Source organism: Crinia signifera, chromosome 19, assembly GCF_055691185.1.
Source record: "Crinia signifera chromosome 19, ASM5569118v1, whole genome shotgun sequence".
Lineage (NCBI taxonomy): Eukaryota > Metazoa > Chordata > Amphibia > Anura > Myobatrachidae > Crinia > Crinia signifera.
This window is the reverse complement of record NC_139226.1, coordinates 24288173-24314385: the sequence shown is the minus strand read 5'-3', so window position 1 is coordinate 24314385 and position 26213 is coordinate 24288173. Positions and strand designations below refer to the sequence as shown.

The 26213-nt window shown below is 45.8% G+C and overlaps 1 long non-coding RNA gene across 1 annotated transcript in view; it reads left to right on the top strand.

Annotated features, from left to right (window-relative positions):
- LOC146041750 (uncharacterized) overlaps positions 1 to 25848 on the top strand; it is a 37885-nt gene extending 12037 nt beyond the window's left edge. The window contains exons 3-4 of the long non-coding RNA XR_014463574.1: positions 21784 to 21933; positions 25711 to 25848. This is a non-coding gene — a long non-coding RNA (uncharacterized LOC146041750). The remainder of the gene's footprint in view (positions 1 to 21783; positions 21934 to 25710) is intronic.
- Positions 25849 to 26213: the final 365 nt, after the last annotated feature.

The following is a 26213-nucleotide window of genomic DNA, read 5'->3' as shown; positions in this document are numbered from 1 at the left end:
CACGCACGCAGCACGGCGCCGTCGTGCCGGAAATACATCACGGCTGGTGGAACCAATGTCTGCAGTAACATGCGGCGGGGACTGGCAGAGGGTTCCTAGGTCCCGGAAGTGGACAATAGAGCAGCGTGTACGTTGCTATGGTAACCCGATACCACAGCAGCATTTATAAACATACAAAATCTGATATTCATTATATAAAGTGCATAATCGTAATCAAATGCTAGAAGTGTAAAAACATTTAGAACATGATTGTTGGCAGGAAATAAGAATAATTAGCAACCATGTGATGTATAGGCATGCCAGAAAAAAGAGCAGCTCTTGCCAAAACACATACTGCAATAATCATATACAAGCTGCAAATATCATATACACAAACCACCATATCAACAAACAAACAAACAAACAAACATCGGATCAGTATCATAATAAAAAAAAAACCTGACACTAGCAGCAATAAAGATGTTAGATGAACGGGGGCCATAGTAAATTCTTCATTCAGCCCCACGGGCTGCATCGCACCCAGTTCATATATCCAATAATTTTCTTTTCGTAATAGACTCCTGTGCCTATCGCCTCCTGTGCCTATCGCCCCCCCCGTCCCCGTAACAGAGAATATTACATTGGGGAAATTGAGGGACAATTGGCAGATGCTAGTTGTTACCTCAAGCTCACCTATGATCCCACTCTAAATTACAAAAAGGAATTTGATTCAATTATTAAGATGGGATTTGACAATACTTGGATAGATGAGACCACTATGTCCTTTCTGACGCAGGATTTCCCAATTGTTCCTTTGTTGTATTGTCTCCCCAAGGTGCACAAGTCGTTGGTCTTCCCTCCTGGGAGACCAATCATATCCTCCATGGGTTCATTAAGTCAGCCAGTGTCTCAATTTATCGATTACTTCTTGCAACCTGTGGTGCAAGCAAGTCCTTATTTTCTTAGGGACACAACTGACTTTCTGAATAAGTTAAAACTGTTTGGCCAGCCAGCCAGGGACTGTATACTGGTGACCGTTGACGTCACCAGTCTATACACTAATATCACTCACGAGGAGGGCATCGGAGCAGTCCGAGATATCCTCAGTGCCAGTCCTTGTTATAAAGGACCACCCATTGAATTTTTGATTTTATTAATTGATTTGGTTCTGAACAAAAATTATTTTTTGTTTAATAATTCATTTTTCTTGCAGCGTCGTGGAACGGCGATGGGGTCTAACATGGCCCCATCGTACGCCAATCTGTTTATGTACCAATTTCGAAAAACAACACATTTTGTCTAATTTGAAATTTTCAAAATTCATTAATTGTTACGTTAGATACATAGACGATTTGTTTTTTTGTTTGGACTGGCACTGAGGACATGCTCAAAGAGTTTTTTCAGCATCTGAACTGTATTCCTGGCAATATTAGGTTCATATGTAACTGTAGCAACAGTTGCATACAGTATCTGGATGTATCAATTTCCATATCCAATGGTGAATTCGTTACCTCACTGTACAAGAAGCCTACTGACAAAAACACGTTGCTATTGGCGACCAGTTTTCACCCCCAACCCCTCAAGCGAGGGTTACCATATTCTCAGTTTATACGTGCTGTTCGCATTACATCATGTGCGGATGATCTACAAAAGGTCCTTGATGATATGTGCCAAGGATTTATCGACCGATTATATGACCCAAAGGAGGTATACGAAGCCAAGGAAAGATGTCTTAAGCTCAACAGGGAGGAGTTGTTGCTTTCAAAACAGAAAGAAGCGGGTGATGAGAGACTTTATTTTGCCAGTACATATTCAGTGGCCTCAAAGCCCATTAAGGAGTCAATAATGAGGCACTGGCATATCCTTAGCACAGACCCAGTTCTGGGGTCCACTTGTCGATCTCCGCCTCTCTTCTGCTACAAACGTAGCCAAAATTCAAAGCAGAAATGAACCTACTCCGATGTTAGCCAAAAGGTTAACCATCCTGCACACTGGCTTTCAAGACAAAATGGCTCGTTTAAATGCTCTGGCTGCGTGAATTGCCGCCATATTCTCAGGTCTGATAAATTTACACACCCAACTACAGGCAAAGAATATCCTGTAAAATTCCGTATGGACTGTGAATCTAAGTATGTGGTATACCTTATAAGGTGTACCTGTAACAGAATCTACATAGGGAAAACGATACGCATGCTTAAAGAACGCATTGGTATGCACCGGTTGTCAATTAATAAAGCTTACAAGAATGTCGAATCTAATACTCCGCCAGTGGCGTGGCATTTTGTACAGTCTGGACATTCCATCAAAGACTTGTTGTTTATGCCTATTGATCAGGTGCCCCTCATGAGACGGGGGGGGGGGGGCGATAGGCACAGGAGTCTATTACGAAAATAAAATAAAAACATGTCAATAAAGCTTTATGCCTTAAATAACTTGAAGTATTATTGTTTTCTTTCTTGCATTATCATTACATATATAACAAACCATAAACCCAACTCTACCCCCCTCTAACCCTCCCCCCCTTCCCCCTCCAGTCAGGTCTTGGGTGCAAACTAAGTGTTGCTTAGCGATCTGGTGAGGTACCAAGTGGTACCTTCATACAGAGAGTAAATGCGCTGCTGGGATTCACCATCCAGTGAGTCTATGTACACTCCCCATTTGTGCATGAACTTCTTAACCCCTTGTTCTACATGTGGGATTGTGGCTCGCCTATCTAAATGTAAAAGGTGTAGTAGGGACGTTTTGACCGAGTGAAGGAATGGGGGAGAAGACACTGTCCAACTCCTTAGTATGGTCTTCCTAGCCACTGTCACTACTATTGTTAGAAAAGGAACAAGGGCCGTTTTGCGGCCTTGTAGGTTCCAGTTAGCAAAGTTTACGCATAACATGGCCAGGGGATCTTTGGTCAATTTTAAATGGCATATTTCATTTATGAATCCCATCACTTTGTCCCAGAATTTTCTTATGCGGCCACAATCCCACATACAGTGGTAAAAATCAGCTCCTGAGCCCTTGCATTTCAGGCATCTCCCCGTTTCCCCGGGGACATAATGCCTCCTCTGCGCTTGAGATATGTATGCCCTGTGTAAAGTCTTAATATGAACTTCTTGCATCTGGGCTGATCGGAGTAATTTCAACGTTTTTTCCATAGGTTTTAGAAAGATCTAAGTCTCCGTCACCCCTGGTATGTCTCGTTGTCAGGGCACAATGGCATCAGTCCAGATCTTCTCCGGTTGTACCGGGAGAAGGTCTGTATATATATATATCTGAGTCTGAAATGCCCAGTTAAACTTAGTACAAATATCGATTTTAAAGCATCTGGTTGTTCAGGGTTTACCATGGGGGGTGGCAGCGATTGTATGTAGTGCCTAACCTGAAAATATAAGAACATATCCCTATTTGGAGTATTTATCCTTAATATCCTGAAATGACATTACCCTGCCTCCCGGATCAAACACATCTTTTATAGTCAATATTCCCTTTTCCTTCCATCTGCGATATCCTGCCGTGGCCATTCCCGCAGGGAATGCTGGATTGCCCATTAATGGTATAAACTTGGTAACAGTATGCCTTCTACCCAGTTTTTTATTTACATGGACCCACATCCAGAAGGTGTCGGTAAATAATATATTTTGCAGAACCGCCGCAGGGATATGCTTTTGCGGTAAATGCAGCAGCGCCGCCAACGAATACGGCTCTACCAATTCCTTCTCTGAAGCCTTATGCGTATAAGATTGACCGTTGTGCAGCCAATCTAGAGCATATCTTAAGAATACCACCTGAGTAAATGCCACAATATTTGGGACTCCTAACCCTCCCTCTGCCTTTTTTATGAATGTTTTATATCTAGCCATTCTTGGTTTCTTTCCCTGCCATAGAAACTTGAAAAAACTTGTATTTAATTTAGCTATATCTTTTTTTGTTAGTTTTATGGGTAACATTTGGATGCAGTATAACAGCTTCGGGAATATTATGGATTTTAAGGCCGCTGCCCTCCCCATCAGAGATAGTGGTAAATTATTCCAGTTCTCCAGCATGGCGACAACTTTGTCTACTGCAGGGGTGAAGTTCAGTTGGTATAATTTAGTTAGGTCCCCTGGTATGTTAATGCCCAAATATTTAATTGAGTCCCTTGTGACCTTAAATCTATCTACTGTCGGGGATCCCTCCCACATCTCGTCTAGTCCCCCCACCCTCAGGATCTCGGACTTGCCCACGTTGACCCTATAGCCCGCAAGCTGTTATCAAATCCAAAATGGCTGGCAACGAATTTCTCAGGTCTGAGGCAAACAAAAGCATGTCGTCGGCAAAAAGACATATCTTCATTGTCGTGGTTCCCACCTCTATTCCCCTGTAACCCTGGCCGTCGCGCAGTGAAACCGCCAGTGGCTCCAGGGCCAGAGCAAACAGCAGGGGGGACAGGGGCATCCCTGTCTGGTGCCCCTCTGTATCTCAAATGGTTCAGAGATATACCCGTTACAGGCTACTTGGGTCCGCGGGTGCCAGTACAAACTCCTAATCAGGTCTACAAAAGGAGCCGGAAATCCATATCTAGCTAAGCATTCAAATAAGTGATCCCAGGTGACCAGGTCAAAAGCCTTCTCCGCATCCATAGACACAATTGCCTGGCCACCTGGGCTTCCTACCCCTCTCACATGTTGAATCACCGCCAACACCTTACGAACGTTTACTACTGAATGCCTGCCACAGATGAATCCCGTTTGGTCCGGGTCTACTACCCGTGGCAGGATGAATTTCAGCCTTTCCGCTATAATTTTAGTTAATAACTTGTAGTCAACATTTAATAGGGAGATCGGTCTGTAGGCTCCCGGATCTTCCCTATCTTTTCCCGGTTTAGGTATCACCTTGACAATAGCAGAATTGAAATATAATGGCACCCGCGTACCCTTCACTATGGTGTTAAATACATTCCTCAATGTTTCCCCAATTCTTGGGGCCAGGATCTTATAAAATTCCCCCGAGAAGCCATCCGTCCCTGGGGCTTTTAAAGGCTTCAACATGCCTATGGCTTGTTTGACCTCTTCGTCAGTGATAGGGGCAATTATGTTCTCCTTTTGCAAGTCCGAGATCCCAGGTAGCTTTACCTTTTCCCAGAACTCTTCCTTTTTGGCCTGATCAAGATGATCTTGACTATATAGTTGGGTATAAAACTTGTTAAAGACATCCAAAATTTCTGTTCCCTTATGTGTTGTGCCTCCCTCAGGGGTCTTGAGAGAAGCCACAGCAGCCGAGGTTCTAGTTCCCCTAAATAAATTAGACAAGTATCTCCCTGTTTTGTTACCATGCGTGTAGAACTGGAAAGTGGAGTTAGACATGCACTTCGTGGCCTCCACTGCTAAGAGTGAGTCATAATGAGATTTAGCCTTAACATAGTTCTGTTTATGTTCCTCAGAGGCCTGTGTTTTGTATTGTGCGAAGGTCATGGTTAGTTCCTCCTGTGCTTTTTGAATAAGAGTTGTTCTGTCCCTACGATATTTGCCAACAAAAGACATAATCTCCCCCCTTAAAACTGCTTTTGCAGTCTGCCATAGTATCAATGGGTCTGAATCCTGATTTGCATTATTATGTATATACTCCTCCCATTTTGCCTCTAACATGTTGCGGAACTTGATGGATGAGGATAGATACGCTGGGAAACGCCATTGGCGGTGTGTCCCCGTATCAACCGTCTTGTAATGTAATTTGTTATGTGTTTTTGATTATAACTATGCTCTGTAAAGCACTGCGGAATCTGTGTGCGCTATATAAGAAACTGTTAATAAATAAATAAATGTGGCTATGTCACACCAGATCAAAGAGTGGTCTGACAGACATATTGATTCTATACCAGCATCCAGAATGTCCGACATCATGGAAGAGGAGGTCAACAAGTAGTCTATACGTGACAATGTACCGTGTGCGGCTGAGAGACACGTATAATCTCTATCCGTAGGGTATAGTAATCTCCAGCAATCCATTAAATGTAATTGTTCTGTAATGAATTTGATATTTATTGCTGGTTGTGAAGGGGGCCTTCTCGGGCAGGACGACCTATCTATAAATGGGTTAGCCACCATGTTAAAGTCACCTCCCAGAATCAGTCTTGAATCAGAGTGTGTATAAAGTTTAGACATTAGTTTGCGGTAGAACTGCTTTGAGGAGGAATTGGGGGCATATTTGTTGCAAATGACATAGTGTTCCTTATTTACTTGCATTTTCACTATGATTACCCTGCCCTCTGGGTCTACGTATACCGTAGAGATCTGTGCATTTAATGTGGCTTTGACTAATATAACAACTCCTCTGGCTTTAGATCCGTAGGAGGCAGAAGCTGCCACAACATAGCCCATCGATCCCAATTTTGCGTGTTCCGTGTCAGTGAGGTGAGTCTCCTGCAACAAGGCGACATCTGCCTTCTGTTTTTTGAGATACAGCAGTATCTTTTTACGCTTTATAGGAGAGTTCACCCCACCGACATTCCACGAGCACACTCTCATAGCTGTCATCTTATCCTATTTCTAGTATATCTCTGCAAGATTGCCCCAAGACCTGCTTCCCCTCCCTTCTGCCCGCCCTTCCCTCCCTCCCCAAACATCCCCAACCCCTACAAAACACAGTAAAACATAAACTAGTAACCCCAACCCTATACCTAGGGTCATAACAAAACTTGAAAATTAGGAGAACACTTTTCTCCTCGGCAATATCTTGCCTGTCTTCGGACTTCCGGGAAAAAGGGCTCCTTTCGGAGCACATCAGTTCTGCTGTAAGCGTCCCGGACAAACGACAAGGGCCGGCACCCCAATATTCATTCAAAAGATACTTAAATCTCTACACCTGAGTCTATGAATCCCTCCTTTAGGTTTGGTTATGTGGGCCTTGCAAAACAAAAGTGCAGCATCTGTCCTTTTCACATATCTTGAAGATTGTTCCTGCTGCATAAGTCACTTCAATTATTTGTGTTTCTTGACCCAAATTGCTAGTCTTCCACTCCTCAGTGGTTATACAGTATGTTACTATTTTCATCCTTGCTGGCGGGTCGCCAGAACGTACGCGCTGGCGACCCGCCAGCAGCCTCGCCAGCGAGGAGACTGAGACGCACGTGCGTCTCACGCGCACGCGCGTCTCAGTCTCCGTCGCTAGCGCGACGGAAACCCTGTCCGTCTCCGCCTCAGGGAGATGGACAGGGTTAGGGGGGGGTTAGGGAGGGGTGCGGGCAGGCGGCGGGGACCCGGGGAACTGATGGAAGCGCCGTCGGAAGGGGACGCGCGCGCCCTCTCGGCGCGTGCGTCCCCTTCTCACCATCGCCATGGCGCTGGCGGGGGATGGCGGCTGGCGACGCCAGAGCCATCCCCTGCAAAGATGGGACCTGACCCATCTGTACATAGTCCCATTACCTCTAGCAATAGCTCTGTTTACTCTCTTGTTGGGCTGCATCTCTCTCCAGCTCTTAAGTACGCTTGTGCATCTCCCGGTGTAGAAAAGTCTTTAAAGTTGCCGTCCTCAAACAGCCGTAATCTGGCCGGGTACATTAGCGCAAATTTCCTGTTGTCTCTTATCAACTGGGTACAGATCACTGAAAACTCCCGCCTGGCCCTGGTAACCTCAGCTGAGTAATCCTGAAATAGGTGTAACTTATGTGTTTCCCACATCAGGCCTTTCACCTTGCGGGAAGCTGCCCACAGCAATTCTTTATGTAAATAATTCAGTGTCCTGAAGATTACCACTCTGGGTCTATTACCAGCTCCTTCCTTCTCTGGGCCCAAGCGATGTGCTCTCTCTATAACCATGTCACTGCAGTCAGTGGCCACATCCAGTAAATCAGGCAGAGTGTTCCTTATAAAGTGTTGCAGTGCCTGTCCCCTCTCTGACTCTGGGAGCCCCACCAGCCTTAGATTGTTCCTCCTTGACCTGTTTTCAAGGTCATCCAATTTATTAGTCATCATGTGACAGGATTTTTGTAGTGCTTCATTATGTGCTTTTAATTCTTGCACTTTATGGAATACAGCCCCTATTTGTGATTCATTGTGGGAGACACGGTGAGTGAGCTGAGATAGGTGCCCTTTTAGTTCCTCTATAGAGGTCTTAAATGTGTCTGCCTGCTGCTGAAACATGGGAGTGATAGTGTCTCTTATTGCTCTTACCATCTCCTGGTATGAGGCTGCAGACTGCTGTCCTGTGTCCTCCATGCTATCCTGGGTTGGTGTGGGGGTGAGAGGGCTGCTGCTGCGGGGATCAGGCTGCTGTGAGTGAAGTGCAGGCATCTGAGGGCTGGATGGATCAGCACGTCCCGCTCTGGGCGTCTTAGATGCTGCGGCCGCCATCTTGATTTTTGGCTGGTTCGTGCTGCGTTGTTGCTTGCGTCCTGGCATTGGAGATAGATACTTCTCCATGCAGCGGGGACTGTTCCGGAGGGTGTAGGGACGCTGCCCCTCGTGTGCGACCGCTCAGCGGTGATCCTGGGGTGCCGCCCCGATCACCGTTCACGGAGCTGCTGCGACTTGCGGCTCTCTACATGCCCGCCGGAACCGGAAGTGATTTTGTATGTTTATAAATGCTGCTGTGGTATCGGGTTACCATAGCAACGTACACGCTGCTCTATTGTCCACTTCCGGGACCTAGGAACCCTCTGCCAGTCCCCGCCGCATGTTACTGCAGACATTGGTTCCGCCAGCCATGATGTATTTCCGGCAGGACGGCGCCGTGCTGCGTGCGTGTGTTGGTGGACGATAGTGCGGGGGACTTGAAACCGGAGGACAGTACTGATTGCCGGCAGGTGAGTTGATGTGGGAGGCTCTTTGGGCCTTATTTTAGTTCACTCTTTCTGACAAAATCCTTCTTAGATGGACAAAACCATGTGCACTGCAGGTGGGGCAGATGTTACTTGTGCAGATATAATTAGATTTGGGTGGGGTTTTACTTCAAAGTGAGATCTATATTGCAGTGTAAAAATAAAGCAGCCAGTATTTACCCTTCACAGAAACAAAATAACTCACCCAAATCTAATTCTCTCTGCACATGTTACATCTGCCCCCCTGCAGTGCACATGGTTTTGTCCATCTAAGAAGGATTTTGTCAGAAAGAATGAACCAAAATAAGGCCCTTTATAAGGCATTTCTAGGTGCTGTTTATTTGATAACCCCTCTTGACAAAGGTGCTGGGAGCACTGAAACGGCCGTCGAGGACGACGAGCGATAAGTATCGCCTGTTGGGTGTTTTTTCATTATGCTCATTATGCTGAATTGTTAACCCATAAGCATGGAAATGTCCTGTGTGGACAATAAACTGCATATTTGATATTGAAATTGGACTGGTGCTGGTCGTCTCTGTCTTGCAAGCAGGGATGTACTGATTATATATATATATATATATATATATATATATATATATATATATTTATATATATGCTGCACAATGTACTCGGCACTCAGGCTTGAGAGAGTCAGCTTAGACGGTGCCTCGGTATTCCAGGAGGAAGTAATATGTAACACAAGCATCCCTGGCACTCGTCCGGAATAACAGCGACGGAAGATGAAATAAATCAGCCCAATACAGTGGGTGCTTTAGCCAACGTTTCGGGTTCTAGACCCTTTATCAAGACATGCAAAACACAAATGAAGTACTTACATATATAGGTGATCAGTGACATGGAACCCAGTGAATGCAGCAGCTCCCAGTAAGTGCGCCAACCCAGAGCACCGTGACGTCATCGGGGCGCCCGTGCGCCGGCTAGATCTGACAGAGCAGGGCAGGGGGCGTGTTGAAGTTCAAGGGAGAATGCAAAACAAGTGCCCGCAACCTAGTGAAATAAAGTGTACATATACATTAAAAAACGGCTGCGGCTGCAAGCACAGAGCGGGTCATAAAGAAACAAGAGTATTCATGTCATACAATAAAGCATAAAAATAAGCAATGCGTGCGCCAACAATGTAAACATAATATATATGAAACCAAGACAGTAAGGGGCGCAGAGAGCAAAAAATTGCGTGGAGGGAGACCACAGGGAAATTCATTCACTATACGGCAACTACACTGAAGCTGTCAGTGGTAAGCGCACGGCAAAAATCTGAACTGTCAGATATCACTAAGGTGTAGCTGTGCGTGGTGCTGAAAGGTCATCACTAATTTAGAGAAAGCAAGTTAATGATAATTGCTCGTTAAGGCCAAGGGGTTGCACTGTCTGTAGGCGATGAATCCAAAACGATTCACGTCTCAGCAGTGCATTGCCTCTGTCACCCCCTCGCAGTGTGGGGCTCACGCTGTCAATCATCTTATAGCGGAGAGAAGGCAGGGTATGGCTACGTTCCTTGAAATGTCTGGCAACGGGCTGGTCAGAACCTTTCCCCTCAAGGGCAGCTCTAATGGCAGATCTGTGGTTAGCGATCCTTTCTTTGAACTGTGTGGTGGTCTTTCCTATATAAAGGAATCCACACGGACATTTAATATAATAGACCACGAATCTACTGCTGCAAGTGAGTGGGAATTTAATGGAGAATTTTTCACCTGTTCTAGGATGGTAAAAACTGTCACCCACCTCTAAGTTAGAACATGTAGTGCAACCTAGGCACTTATAATTCCCGTTTTTACGGGATAAGAAATGGCTTTGGGGTTTGATGTTAAAATTACTGACGTCATTATGCACAACATAGTCCTTCAAGTTTTTTCCTCGTCTGAAGGATGGGAGGAATGAGCTGCCCTGAAGGCTGGGGAGTGTTTTATTGGATGCAATGATCGGCCAAATTTGTCTGGCCAATTTGGTCAATGATTTGCTCTGTGTATTGTATCTTTGTGTCCAAATTATTTTATTGCCAAGATTTTTATCAGTGGTAGAATTCAGGACTGTAAGTCGGTCCAAATTAAGGACTTTACTCTTGGTCTGTGTTAATAATTTTAGTGGGTAACCCCTGGACAAAAAATCAATGGTCATTGCATCAATTTCCTTTTCAGCATCAATTAATTTACTGTTAATCCTAAGAGCCCTTAGGAACTGAGAATGTGGTAAACCCCATTTCAAGGAGGGGGGATGATGACTTGAGCTCAACAGGATAGTGTTTCTATCAGTTGGCTTTTTATACAACGTGGTGACAATCTCATTAGCGGAATTAATGGTCAATTTTACATCTAGAAAGTTGATCGATGTGGGGCTACAGGTGTAAGTAAATTTAATTGATGCATCGCAGGAATTGGCGGTCTGCATGAGTGAAATAAATTTGTCTTCTCCCCCACCCCAAATCAAGAAAATATCATCGATGTAACGATAAAACGAGCTGATTGAGGCAGCAGTAGATGGGTCAGAGAAGAAAATGTCCTTTTCAATGTCGTGCATAAAAATATTAGCCAGGCTAGGGGCCACACAGGACCCCATCGCAACCCCCGAGCATTGCAGGTAATATTTACTGTCAAAAAGAAAGTAGTTGCGTGACATAGCAAGGTCGAGCAGGTCAATAAAAAATAAGGCATCAGGGCCATTATAGACATCACTATTCAACACAGATCTCTTGACAGATTGAATACCTCTCTGGTGAGGTATTGAGGTGTACAGAGAGACAACGTCTATAGTGCACAGGAGGCTACCAGGAGGAAGACAAGGTACAGACATTAAATGCTTCAAGAACGTATTAGTGTCCTTTAAATAGGTGAACTGATTCTGGACAACAGGCTGCAAGAAAAGATCAAGAAACTGGGCAGAGGCATAAAAGATGGAGTCTCTCGCCGAAATAATCGGCCGTCCCGGTGGATTCAGGGGATCCTTATGGATTTTTGGGATAGTGTAGAGTAACGGGGTTTTAGGGAAGTCAACAGATAGGGCATCACGGACTTTGTCTGGTATAATTCCAGTGTCGACACCATGCTGAAGGAGGTCATCAAGTTCTTTTTTATACTTTGCAGTAGGGTCACAATTTAATTCTCGATACACAGTAGTGTCCGCAAGCTGACGGTAGATCTCATTTTTGTAGTCACTGGTATTTTGTACAACCAATGCACCACCTTTATCGGCTGTGCGAATGATAATGTCCTTGTATGCACTTAAGTCTTTCAAAGCCTTTTTCTCATCAGGGGTGAGATTGTGCAAGAGTGGTGGTGTATTAGCAGTAGCAGAGCAAATACTGCTGTCAATGATATCTGTAAAGCTTTTTATGGCAACATTGTTTGATTTGGGGTCGAAGGAGGATTTTTTGGAGAAAGGTAATTTCTTTACTTCCAACGGAGGACTGTCTGCAAAGTGTTCCCGCAATCTCAGGCGTCTTGAGAATTTGTACAGGTCCACTTTATTTTCAAATTGATCTGGTTCAGTGGTAGGTACAAAGGATAAACCTTTGTTCAGGACTTTGCGCTCAGTCTCAGATAAAATTCTGGAAGAAAGATTATGGATCATGTCCTCTTGTTTGTAGTTTTTCTTTGCGATCCTTGCCCACTGACCCCCTCTCCTGTTTCCAGGACGTCTGCGGGGCCTCTCCTTGCTCTCGTTAAAACACCAAGAGGGGGACGATTGCCGCCCCTGCCTCTGCCTCTGCCTTTTGGGGGCCTGGCACATTCTGATTCACTTGAGGACGGGTGATCACTTGATCGGTCGGTATCTCGCTGATAGCGGCGGCGGTAGTCCCGTTTTCTGCCCTCTATTTGACCACGGCCGTAAGCCCAACTGTATACTTTATAATCCTCGTAATCCTTGTTAACCGTTTCACATTTAGATTTTTTGAACTGGATTAGTTCGCTGCGGTATTGCTCAATTTGTTTATTGAGCAGTGTGTACCAATCTTGCGATTTGTCGTTTTTGATAATGTCTGAATTAATGATCTCAAAGGATTTGATTTTTTCTTGCGTGATGTTAAGTTCTCTTTTAGATTCTTCGATCACCAGAAGAATAAGGTCATACGAACATTTATTCAAGACCGCAGTCCAACGCCTGCAGAATTCTGGGTTAGATCTCCCTATTGTGGGGATATTGTTAATTCTAAACCCTCGGGGAATTTTCTTTTCCCTGAAATAGTCCGAGAGAGTGACCCCGTGTAAATAGAAGTCAACTTCTCGTTTTTTTAGTCTGGTGAGGGCTGTGACCAGTTGCTCCACTGAATCAGCTATACCCACATCTTTAAGGTGGTCTGAGAACAGGATTTGTTCAGCATCAGAGTCCGTAAGAACCAGTGAGTCTCCAACCGCAAGAGAAAGTTCCTTGAACCCAGGTACTGTGTTCTGCTCGGACATATCCTGTGGTGTCGGAGCTGAACGATGGTTGATGAACCCAAGAGGTGCAGGCAGCCGATGGGGGAACAAACACTGATGTCCTAGATGTAGACAATCGGTGAAGAAAGTAGCGGTGCCTCAGTTCCTCATAGCGGATATACCGCAGTGTGGATAATATGCTGCACAATGTACTCGGCACTCAGGCTTGAGAGAGTCAGCTTAGACGGTGCCTCGGTATTCCAGGAGGAAGTAATATGTAACACAAGCATCCCTGGCACTCGTCCGGAATAACAGCGACGGAAGATGAAATAAATCAGCCCAATACAGTGGGTGCTTTAGCCAACGTTTCGGGTTCTAGACCCTTTATCAAGACATGCAAAACACAAATGAAGTACTTACATATATAGGTGATCAGTGACATGGAACCCAGTGAATGCAGCAGCTCCCAGTAAGTGCGCCAACCCAGAGCACCGTGACGTCATCGGGGCGCCCGTGCGCCGGCTAGATCTGACAGAGCAGGGCAGGGGGCGTGTTGAAGTTCAAGGGAGAATGCAAAACAAGTGCCCGCAACCTAGTGAAATAAAGTGTACATATACATTAAAAAACGGCTGCGGCTGCAAGCACAGAGCGGGTCATAAAGAAACAAGAGTATTCATGTCATACAATAAAGCATAAAAATAAGCAATGCGTGCGCCAACAATGTAAACATAATATATATGAAACCAAGACAGTAAGGGGCGCAGAGAGCAAAAAATTGCGTGGAGGGAGACCACAGGGAAAGTCATTCACTATACGGCAACTACACTGAAGCTGTCAGTGGTAAGCGCACGGCAAAAATCTGAACTGTCAGATATCACTAAGGTGTAGCTGTGCGTGGTGCTGAAAGGTCATCACTAATTTAGAGAAAGCAAGTTAATGATAATTGCTCGTTAAGGCCAAGGGGTTGCACTGTCTGTAGGCGATGAATCCAAAACGATTCACGTCTCAGCAGTGCATTGCCTCTGTCACCCCCTCGCAGTGTGGGGCTCACGCTGTCAATCATCTTATAGCGGAGAGAAGGCAGGGTATGGCTACGTTCCTTGAAATGTCTGGCAACGGGCTGGTCAGAACCTTTCCCCTCAAGGGCAGCTCTAATGGCAGATCTGTGGTTAGCGATCCTTTCTTTGAACTGTGTGGTGGTCTTTCCTATATAAAGGAATCCACACGGACATTTAATATAATAGACCACGAATCTACTGCTGCAAGTGAGTGGGAATTTAATGGAGAATTTTTCACCTGTTCTAGGATGGTAAAAACTGTCACCCACCTCTAAGTTAGAACATGTAGTGCAACCTAGGCACTTATAATTCCCGTTTTTACGGGATAAGAAATGGCTTTGGGGTTTGATGTTAAAATTACTGACGTCATTATGCACAACATAGTCCTTCAAGTTTTTTCCTCGTCTGAAGGATGGGAGGAATGAGCTGCCCTGAAGGCTGGGGAGTGTTTTATTGGATGCAATGATCGGCCAAATTTGTCTGGCCAATTTGGTCAATGATTTGCTCTGTGTATTGTATCTTTGTGTCCAAATTATTTTATTGCCAAGATTTTTATCAGTGGTAGAATTCAGGACTGTAAGTCGGTCCAAATTAAGGACTTTACTCTTGGTCTGTGTTAATAATTTTAGTGGGTAACCCCTGGACAAAAAATCAATGGTCATTGCATCAATTTCCTTTTCAGCATCAATTAATTTACTGTTAATCCTAAGAGCCCTTAGGAACTGAGAATGTGGTAAACCCCATTTCAAGGAGGGGGGATGATGACTTGAGCTCAACAGGATAGTGTTTCTATCAGTTGGCTTTTTATACAACGTGGTGACAATCTCATTAGCGGAATTAATGGTCAATTTTACATCTAGAAAGTTGATCGATGTGGGGCTACAGGTGTAAGTAAATTTAATTGATGCATCGCAGGAATTGGCGGTCTGCATGAGTGAAATAAATTTGTCTTCTCCCCCACCCCAAATCAAGAAAATATCATCGATGTAACGATAAAACGAGCTGATTGAGGCAGCAGTAGATGGGTCAGAGAAGAAAATGTCCTTTTCAATGTCGTGCATAAAAATATTAGCCAGGCTAGGGGCCACACAGGACCCCATCGCAACCCCCGAGCATTGCAGGTAATATTTACTGTCAAAAAGAAAGTAGTTGCGTGACATAGCAAGGTCGAGCAGGTCAATAAAAAATAAGGCATCAGGGCCATTATAGACATCACTATTCAACACAGATCTCTTGACAGATTGAATACCTCTCTGGTGAGGTATTGAGGTGTACAGAGAGACAACGTCTATAGTGCACAGGAGGCTACCAGGAGGAAGACAAGGTACAGACATTAAATGCTTCAAGAACGTATTAGTGTCCTTTAAATAGGTGAACTGATTCTGGACAACAGGCTGCAAGAAAAGATCAAGAAACTGGGCAGAGGCATAAAAGATGGAGTCTCTCGCCGAAATAATCGGCCGTCCCGGTGGATTCAGGGGATCCTTATGGATTTTTGGGATAGTGTAGAGTAACGGGGTTTTAGGGAAGTCAACAGATAGGGCATCACGGACTTTGTCTGGTATAATTCCAGTGTCGACACCATGCTGAAGGAGGTCATCAAGTTCTTTTTTATACTTTGCAGTAGGGTCACAATTTAATTCTCGATACACAGTAGTGTCCGCAAGCTGACGGTAGATCTCATTTTTGTAGTCACTGGTATTTTGTACAACCAATGCACCACCTTTATCGGCTGTGCGAATGATAATGTCCTTGTATGCACTTAAGTCTTTCAAAGCCTCTTTCTCATCAGGGGTGAGATTGTGCAAGAGTGGTGGTGTATTAGCAGTAGCAGAGCAAATACTGCTGTCAATGATATCTGTAAAGCTATTTGGTTTCATATATCATATATCAAATGATTTCATAACCGCTCAGAAATCTAAGTCAGGTGCCTGCACATGGAAGGCAAGAAGCCTTCGCATGGGGACGCCCAGGAAACGCTGGGTGTTCAAATGGGAATGCCCCCAGCCCGCCTCCAACATGCACACCATTTGGAGTGTCCACGAAGACTATGCAAATCTCTGAAAACACCCGCACAGATCACCTGCACATGCGCATAAGCGACTATGTGCATGCACAGGCCTTCACCCGTTGCAGAGAATTAACCAGAAGGACCTCCAATCTGTATACACAGACTTGAGCTGGTGCACAGGTGTAGTCATTACTAACTGTCACATTTCCCAGACTCTGTAGCTGGTGCACAGGTGCAGTCATTACTAACTGTCACATTATCCAGACTCCCTAGCTGGTACACAGGTGCAGTCATTACTAACTGTCACATTTCCCAGACTCCCTAGCTGGTACACAGGTGCAGTCATTACTAACTGTCACATTTCCCAGACTCTGTAGCTGGTGCACAGGTGCAGTCATTACTAACTATCACATTATCCAGACTCCCTAGCTGGTGCACAGGTGCAGTCATTCCTACTGTAACTGTCACATTTCCCAGACTCCCTAGCTAGTGCACAGGTGTAGTCATTACTAACTGTCAGATTTCCCAGACTCCCTAGCTGGTGCACAGGTGTAGTCATTACTAACTGTCAGATTTCCCAGATAACCCAGCTGGTGCACAGGTGTAGTCATTATGAACTGTCACATTAATCAGACTGCCTAGCTGGTGCACATATATAGTCATTACTAACTGCCACATTTCCCAGACCCCCTAGTTGGTGCACTGGTGCAGTCATTACGAACTACCACATTTCCCAGACTCCCTAGCTGGGGCACATCTGTAGTCATTACTAACTGTCACATTTCCAAGACTCCCCAGCTGGTGCCCAGGTGTAGCCATTACTAACTGTCACATTTCCCAGGCTCCCTAGCAGGTGCACAGGTGCAGTCATTACTAACTGTCACATTTCCAAGACTCCCTAGCTGGTGCACAGCTGTAGTCATTACTAACTGTCACATTTCCCAGATTCCCTAGCTGGAGCACAGGTGCAGTCATTACTTACTGTCACATTTCCCAGATTCCCTAGCTGGAGCACAGGTGCAGTCATTACTTACTGTCACATTTTCAAACATTCTGCATTAATTCCTATAGATTCACAAGTTGCCTGATATACTATACGTGAAATGATGGTAAATCTTGAGGACAGTTTTGGCCACAACTGGACTAGAGGCTTTAGGTATTAGCCTGTAAAATACAGGCAAATCATAATTCACATAGGAATGCACACATTGAGCCTTATTCAGATCTTAGTACAAATTTGTTTGGAAAATGGACAAAACCATGTGCAGTGCAGGTGGGGCAGATGTAACATGCACAGAGAGTTAGATTTGGGTGGGGTGTGCTGAAACTGAAATATAAATTGCAGTGTAAAAATAAGCAGCCAGTATTTACCCTGCACAGAAACAAAATAACTCAGACAAATCTAACTCTCTGCACATGTTACATCTGCCCCACCTGCAGTGCACATGGTTTTGCTCATTTTCCAAACAAATTTGTACTGAGCTCAGATCTGAATAAAGGCCAATGAGTGTTGGAGGTGCACAGGCACCCACCTAATGCTGTACCCACCCTTATGAACACCTCCCTGCCTCTAGCAATACCTTTTACCAAAGGCTTTTGCTTTTTAAAGAGCCCATCAATCAATTATGTGTGTTTTGCATTGTTACTTGTACTAGACCATTGTCCTATCACTACAGACCGGCACTATGGGGGACATTTACCAAAATGGATTCGTAGAAAAAAAGGTGTATTCGTAGGGAGAAATACACCTTTTTTTTACGAATTTGTATTTTCGGGATTTACAATCCCAAAAATACAACAATTCGTAGTCCTAAAGATGGAACATTCGTATTTGTATTTACAAATACGAATGTCCTACACCATCGATAGGATATGACAGAAATCACCATTCAAAAGAATGGTGGTTCCTGATATACTAAGCAGCCGTACTGATAATCCGGCTGCTAAGTGGTGTGAAACACCCAGGCAAATACAACAGGAAAATAGAACACCATTTTCCTGTTCTATTTGCGTTTTAGCCTGTACGGATCAGTCAGATCCCTGCAGGCTGCGGTGTAAAAAAATAGAAAAAATAAATAAATATTAAAAAAAAAAACGGCGTGGGGTCCCCCCCACAGCCGTAACCAGCACCAGGCTGAAGGAGCCGGGGCCGGTAATTAAAAATCAGGGAACCCGACAAATAGGGGTTCCCCGATTTTTAACAACCAGCCCCAGGCTCCAGGTCCGGGGCTGGTTCCCAAAATACGGGGGACAAATGACTAGGGGTCCCCCGTATTTCAAGAACCAGTCCCAGGCACAACCAGCCAGCAGGGTAATGTCACAGCCGGGGGACACTCATGATATACAGATGGGTCTTGTCCCATCTTGGCAGGGGATGGCGCTGGCGTCGCCAGCCGCCATCCCCCGCCAGCGCCATGGCGATGGTGAGAAGGGGACGTGCGCGCACGAGAGGCGGGTCGCCAGCGCGGACGTTCTGGCGACCCGCCAGCAAGGATGGGACAAGACCCATCTGTAAGGTCCCGCGGCCAAAACATTAACCCTACCGACCAGTCAGCCTGGCCAGTCGCTGTCGCCGTTGCCGTCCGGATCCGACGAAATCCATTTGGGAAGCTGTGGAAGGAAACCATACTCACCTGTCCCAGCGCGACGTAGTCCAGGTAAGTGTCTTGGCAAAAAAACAAACCAACACGCGAAACCAGCCGGACAGAGAGTCGCACGGTGTTTGTTTACATCGTGCGGCTCCGCCTCCCGAATGCCGCTATTGGTCGCCTTGCGGCTCCTGATTGGCCGCTAGGCCGCAAGGCGGCCAATAGTGGCATTTGGGAGGCGAAGCCGCACGATGTACACAGAGTACCGTGCGTCTCCCTGTCCGGCTGGTTTCGGGGTGTCGGTTTGTTTTTTTGCCAAGACCCTTACCTGGACTACGTCGCGCTGGGACAGGTGAGTATGGTTTCCTTCCACAGCTTCCCAAATGGATTTCGTCGGATCCGGACGGCAACGGTGACAGCGACGGTCGACATGGAGCCAGAAGACGACACAGGACCAGAAGACGACGACACAGGACCAGGACATCAGGGCTACCTATGGAAAGAAGATAGGTAAGTATTAGTATGTGTGGGCTTTGTATGTATTAAAGTTTTATTTTAAAAGTGTGTCAGTGTGTTTTGTGTACTATTTTTTTAACTGTGGAACTACAAGTGCCAGCGGGCCCTTTAATGCCCAGCAGGCTGGGACTTGTGGTTCTCCAAGTCCCAGCTTGCTGGGGAGGCTTGCTGGCACTTGTAGTGCCACAGTAAAAAACAATAGTTTAATCTATTTTTTTACACCATAATCAGCCCGATGCCAACCGCCCAGGGGCATCGGGGACAGTACCAGGCTTCAGCCTGGTCAGGTAAGTCCTGGAGGGGGGGGACCCCTTCATTGGGGGGGTCCCCACTCCCCCAGGGCCCCTGGCCAGGCTGACTGGTCGGTAGGGTTAATGTTTTGGCCGCGGGACCTTATATCATAAGTGTCCCCCGGCTGTGACATTACCCTGCTGGTTGGTTGTGCCTGGGACTGGTTCTTGAAATACGGGGGACCCCTAGTCATTTTGTCCCCCGTATTTTGGGAACAAGCCCCGGACCTGGAGCCTGGGGCTGGTTGTTAAATATCGGGGAACCCCTATTTGTCGGGTTCCCTGATTTTTAATTACCGGCCCCGGCTCCTTCAGCCTGGTGCTGGTTACAGCTGTGGGGGGGACCCCACGCCGTTTTTTTTTTTTTATTTATTTTTTTTTTCTATTTTTTTTTACACTCTGCAGCCTGCACGGATCTGACTGATCCGTGCAGACTGCTAGAAATAATTTGTATTAGCAGCCGTATATATGGCCAGCTAATACGAATTGTTACACCATCGGAGGGTTACAAAGCAGTCGTGTCTGACTGCTTTGTAATTTCCCCTCCGGAACACGACTTTGCATACGACTTAAACAGTCGTATGCAACCGTAGGGGAAATACCAATACGAAAAACTAGGTTTTTCCTATTGGTAAATTTCCCCCTATATGTTTTTTAATTTATTTGCATGAACTGTTACACAGAGTAATTAAAAGATTAAAACTGACATAGACAGGAGATTATGATGTGGTTAAAAGCAGAGGCGTAGCTAGGGTGGAGCCGGTGGAGCACATGCTCCGGACGCAGACATGTCAACTGGCGCCGGAGCTCTGCATCGGCTCCCCTGCCCTGCTCGCCCGCTCCCAAGGGCAGCCGCCAGGCACCTTATACCACCCAGTGTGTCAGTCTGACACAACAGAGTAGCCGCTCGCCGCCACTCCTCAGTGCAGGGAGGAGCTCTCTCTAGCCTCTCCATCCCCACAGCTGTGCCTGTGTGCTCAACTCTGCTGCTGCCGCTGTACCTAAGGTAAGCTATCCCACTCGGGGCAGCAGCGATGGCAGCCTAAAGTCCCTCCCTCCCTCGGTCCGAGCAGAGCATACAGCTCCCTCCCTCTTTCCAAACAGAGCATACAGCTCCCTCCCTCCCTCCTTCCGAACAGAGCATACAGCTCCCTCCCTCCGAGCAGAGTATACAGGGCAGACACTGACAGCCTAAAACTACGGAGCCGTCCACAGTCCTCACAAGCTGCCAAACACTAGTACATAGTTGCCGACTTTTTGACTGCCCTCTTCGGGAGAGGGCAGCCAGCTCAGTAAAGCAGGGGGGTGGGGCCATCTCCGGGAGGGGAAAGGGGGAGATTCGGGGGCGAAGCCACATGGCTGGCTGTCCTATTAGGGGCGTGTTCATAGTGATCTCATCATTTTAGCCCCGCCCCCTGCCGTGCTATGCCTTCAGGCTCGCGAAACATGCCCTTGCTCCGGGCACCGTGGAACCTAGCTACATCACTGGTTGAGAGATATTTTATATTTTAGTGAGTGCCAATAGATGATGGTAGACATGCCTGATTGACGCACCCAAAGAGCAGTGTTATGCTGGCCACACATCAGACCAACTTCCATCCAACTAGTTGGTTGGATAGAATAAAAACCTGGTACTGGATAGGAGCAAATGTACTTTGTAATTAAGTCATTTATTTCCCAAATTGGAAAATGAACTGTCGCTCAGACAATGTACTGTAGTTGGACCTATTTGATTTAAACAATTTCACTGAATGTTTTTGTCCATTCTGCTGAGTTTGTGAGAAAACTGCTTATTGGCATTTGCCCCCATACAGTACCCAATTTTCAGTCCCACCAACCAACTAGGTGGATGGTTGGAGGAAACTTGGTATGATGTGCGGCCAGCATTAGGCATGCCAAATAGGTGGCGCTAGACACACCCCTTAGACGGTGCACCCCCTAAGATAATGTGCTGTTCACGCCTATAGTAATTCAGGTGAGATAGCCCTTAATTTGAATTTAAAAGGCAAAACCAGATGTGTACAATATTTCATCTTCGCTACACTCAAATAGCCATATTTAGGTTGGGACGGGACCACTGAGATATCCACATTCTTCTTACGTGATGTTCATTTTAGATGTCCAACATCAGTTAAATAATAGTTTATTAAAATAATAACCATTTTTTTGCTTGCTTATAGATAATGATTTGAAGAAACTCTACTTCAACATGAAGTGTCTGGAACCCCAATTCTGTAATATGAGTGGAAGCATTACAACACCAGGATTTAAAATATCTTACAGTAGCAGATGCTGTGAGACAGACCAATGTGCACCAGGTGTTCCGGATTGTAAGTGTTTACTGATTTTCGTCAATCAATATGCAAACTTTGACTATGGGGGAGGAGATTAAAACAGCATTAATAGGTTACATTTTAAAATATGAAATTAAGGGGTGAGTCAGGTTGGTTTGCAAAAGCAAACTCCTTTAACCCCTTCAGTTGTGTGTTGTTGTTCATTTGTTGTTGTTTTTTATGTAGTGCTCCCCACTGGGAGACACGCTGAGTCTAAAGTCCGCACCATCATAGACTGTCACACAGCTAGGGGGATGGGAGGGGAAGGGGGCGCACCGCCAAGCAGTAGGAGTTGGGCAGCGCTGAAGCTGAGTTCAGCCATCATCTCAGTGGCGCTGCCCGGCTCTAACCAGCGGCAATCCCGAGAATTTTCTGGGCATGTCAGTCTGGGCACTAAGGCATAGCCCGGGAAAATTGTCACTATTACCACTGAAGAGGTTAATGGACAAAACCATGCTGAACTGCAGGTGGGGCGTGCAGAGAGAGTTACATTTGGGTGAGTTATTTTGTTTCTGTGCAGAGTGAATACTGGCTGCTTTATTTTTACACTGTACATTAGATTTCAGTTTGAACACACCACACCCAAAATGTAACTCACTCTGCACATGTTACATCTGCCCCACCTGCAGTGCAGCAGACGAGTGCACCTCCTCAGAGACAGCACCAGACAAAGCAATGCAAATTCAATGTTTTTTTTCAGCAAAAAGACGAGCAACGCGAATAGAGTTGTACTGGACCAGTCAGCTCACTCAGGGCAGGCATATCCTTCTGCATAGTTAATTGAGGCAAGGTGAACAGTATGAGGATACATCTGTATCATAAGCGAATCTAGAAATATGGTAATGGGTGGTTCAAGATATAACTACTACTGGAGGAGCAGAGAAAAGGGTGTGTGGCCTCATAAAAGGGGTGTGTCCTCACAAAGGGGGCATGGTATCACACATTATACCACACACCTTAATGTCCATTACACATTATAGAAAATGCCATAATGCTCATTACACATTATACCACACGCCGTAATGCTTGTTACACATTATTCCACATGCTGTAATTTCTGTTACATAGTATTCTGCATGCCATAATGGCCATTACACATTATTCTGCAAGCTGTAATGCCTATTACACATAAGGCCATGCACCTTAAAGCCCATTATACATTGTGCCACACACTTGATGCCTATTACACATTGTACCGCTCACAGTGATACCCATTACACATGCAACACACAATGATGCTCATACATAATTTAACACACACCTTGATGTCCATTACATATTATACCATGCCACATAAGTGCTTACCTACATGCTCAATGCCAGGAGTTACATGCTCATTGCTAAGGGGTTTTTATGCTCATTGCCAAGGGGGTTTCATGTTCACTGTCAAGTGGACTGCTGGGCTATATTCAGATCAGGTCCACGGCTATTTTGTGCCGGCTTGCGAGCCAATCAGAGCTTGCCCTCCGGTAGCCAATCAGGAGCGGCAGTGGTGGTTCCCTGTCACTATCAGTGTTAGCTCCACACAGGACACCTCGGAAAAGATGGGCAGGACAAGTGTAGCCGGGAAGCTAGAGCTGAAACAGCCACTGAGCTGGGCCTGGCTAGAGGAAATGCTGCTTGCGGTGCCTGTCCTCACTGGTATGTGCCAGTGCTATGGTATACAGTGTAGGGCCTGGAACCAGAAGGGCATGATACAAATCGGTATTTGTTTGCACTCTGGCAACCAATCAGTACCTGCCGCTTCCTGATTCGCTGCAGTTCCACAATTAGCTTGCATTCTGGCGCCACATTTAAAACAATCAGCATCAGTCAGTCAGTGTATCTATCAATAAATGCCAGGCACCCTCCTCTCTGCGGCAACTTACTCAGCCGCGTTCACGGCATAATGGTCGGGCTGGTCCTGGTCTACTGAGTGGTCCAGTGCACCCCCGGACCACCCCCTAGATTCGCCTATGATCTGTATGTAATATCTTTGGAAAGATAGGTGCAAATGTAATGGATTGAGATATTTAGTCGTGCAATTTTCCAGTCAAAAACTACAAAAATGTTCTACTTTTGTGGGGGTTTTTTTTACATTGGTCATGCTGTGGAACTACAAGTCCCAGTGGGCTCTTAAATGCCACACATTCTGGGACTGGTGGTTCTCTAAGTACCTGCATGTGGGAGAGGATTGCTGTGAGTTGCACAGCATGACCCAATATTACTTTATTTTTTTTGCACAAAAATATATGCCTGGCACCCACCGCCTAGGGGTGCCAGGGACTACCCCAGCCATCATACCTTGATGGGTGAAGCCTGGAGGGGGACCCCTTTATTGAGGAGGGTCCCATCTTCCCCAGGGACAGTGGCGTAACTAATATTTTTTCACCCCCCACCCCCGCTGAAATTGACATCGCCACCCCCCCCCCCACATAGACCCCGCCCGCCCACCCAAGTAAAGTTAAGAACCCCCCTTACCCCTCCGCATACCGCCACCGCCGCATTCCTGGTCCAGCACCGCAGATATCCTCCTGGCTCCATCTCCTGCAGTTATGAAAAATGACATGGCAAAATGGCTGCCCTCTAATAGCAGGCCGCCGCCTCCTCTAACATTCCTAGAAAACTGTCTGCTGTATGGGGCAGCCATTTTGCTGTGTCATTTTTCATTACACGACAGAAGGATACCTGTGGTGCCGGACCAGGAATGCGGTGGCGGCATGCGGAGGGGTAAGGGGGTGGCTTTGAGCAGTGTGCCCTGATGAGCACCGGCGGCGCCCCGCTGGCGCTTGCTCCCCCAAGTAGCCACGGTGGCAGCTGTACGGTAGCTACGTCACTTCCAGGGGTGATATTTTGGCCAGGTGAGCTTATATAAAAAGTGCCCTTGGGCTGTGGCATCACCCTGAGAGCTAGGGGATCCCTCGGCTTTTTGTCAGTGGCATAATTTGAAATGTTGCACCCCAACCAAAAAAACTGTGACGCCCCCCAGCATTCATTATAACAATTTTTTACCTACATGCTCATTGCCAGGAGTTTCTTTCTCGTTACCATGGGTGACATGCTCATTACCAGGGGTTTCTTACTTGTTGCTAATATTTTTGGAACTAGGACCGGTCCATGGGCCCTTTCCTGGTTCCTTATTATTTATTATATATTAACCGTTTCTTATATGGCGCACACATATTCTGCAGCGCTTTACAGAGAATATTTGAACATTCACATTAGTCCCTGCCCCAGTAAAGCTTACAATCTATATTCCCTGCCACATGGACACGCGCAGACACAGACAGGTTCCTTATATACGAGAGATCCCCAACACTGTGTTCTCCTGTATTTATGAAACCAGGAAACTCAAACATTTTTTAGTACCAATGTGTCTAGAATTGATTGAAGGAGCAAAGTGCAGAGTTCAGACAAATGGTGTGGCCACCACATTCACTCTGCATGAACTCAAATGAGCATTTATGGGACATTGTAGAGCGGTCCATTCACCCCCAAGGTCCTGCATGTACAAATATCAGGGAACTGTTGGAAGCTATCCTGGCAGCATGGGTCAACTTCTCTCCTCAGAGATCTTCTGTCCTCTTTTGGAATCAATGATACAGTACGTAGGCTAGAAGGGGTCCTACGTGATAATAGGCACCTATCTCATGAGTTTTGCCACTTCGGTATTCCGATACATGAATACATGAGAAACTGAGAACTTTATATTGTTATAATTGTAGTAAATATGTAGGTCTAAGCCATGGTGTGTGATATATATACAATACTGTGTGTTCAATGTTATTTCTTTAGTACCACCAGAGAATACGACCAAGAATGGGGTTCTGTGTCCTGCCTGCTATTCACCCAACGAGGAGAACTGCCAAGCTAATCATGCCATGGAATGTACAGGAGAGGAAAAATACTGCCTGGATTATACAGTCCACATGCTTTATGGTAATTAGAGATTCATCTATATTTTTATAGTAATATTTATGTATTTTATATTATATACTTATCAGGGGGGAGAAGGCTAATTCTCCTTGATGGACAATACTTAGCAGACTCTGAGTATGACTCGCAGCATAACTGAGTATGATTGAAAGGATTGATGGCCTAATTCAGATTGTTCGCTAGGTTGCAAACCGATAAACGCCACCCCACCGAACGGAGGGGACCGCCCAGTGTACGTAGGCATTCCTGTGCATCCTCAGGGCTGGTTCACATCACCTGACGTCAGTGCCCGCCCCCCCAATCCCTGCAGATAGCAGCTATCAGCAAAGGTCATTGTGATCATTGAATGATTTTTCTACCGT